The sequence below is a fragment of the Cajanus cajan genome, chromosome 11 (assembly GCF_000230855.2).
Source record: "Cajanus cajan strain Asha chromosome 11, NIPB_CcT2T_4, whole genome shotgun sequence".
In the NCBI taxonomy this organism is placed as follows: domain Eukaryota; kingdom Viridiplantae; phylum Streptophyta; class Magnoliopsida; order Fabales; family Fabaceae; genus Cajanus; species Cajanus cajan.
Window position 1 is genome coordinate 6,367,554 of NC_138527.1, and position 815 is coordinate 6,368,368.

The following is an 815-nucleotide window of genomic DNA, read 5'->3' on the forward strand; positions in this document are numbered from 1 at the left end:
GATTGGTTTTGTATTGTGTTTTTTAATTTACAAAATATTTCCTTTGTATGTAACATTTTTTTTAATAAAAAAAGTAACCTCAAGAGTCTAGGGATGGCAAATAAACCTGTACCCGTTGGTAATACCCGAACCCGTCCCGACTTTGACGGGGAATACCCGCTTTGACCGGGTACGGGTACGGGTAAAACCCGATAAAAGAAATCGGGTACGGGTACGGGGACAGGTATATACTTACCAGCCCCGTCCCCGTCTCCATCCCCGTCCCCGGTTAAATACCCGTCCCTGGTTTATTTTATTTTTAAAAAATTAACATTTTGTTCTAAAATGTAAAAGGGTCATGCACGCTTACAAGAGCAACGCAAACACTTAGGGTTTCAATTTTCAAACCTATTCGACGACCAAGCACTCCAGCGACGGAGCCACCGGACTAGCTACGGAGCCATCGTGCCATCCGCAGAATCAGGGAACTAGCCGGTGAATTTGGAAATAACCTCTCCTTTCACAAGGTGCTCCTTTTGTTGCCTCTTTCGTCCAATTTCGATTCGTTCCCTGCCTTTTTCAATTCCTCCATTATTTTGCTTCGTGGCTTTTACTTTTTCTGGATTCATCATTTTCTGGATTTAGGTTTAGATTTTTAATTCGTTCCTGTCAGATATAAAGATAAGTTGAAAAAAAAAATTTAACGGGTACGGGTACGGGTATACCCGATACCCGACGGGGAAGGGGATGGGATAAAAATTCCATACCCGCCGGGTATGGGGACGGGGACGGGTATGGGTTTCAGTCGCGGGGACGGGGACGAGTATCACGAAACC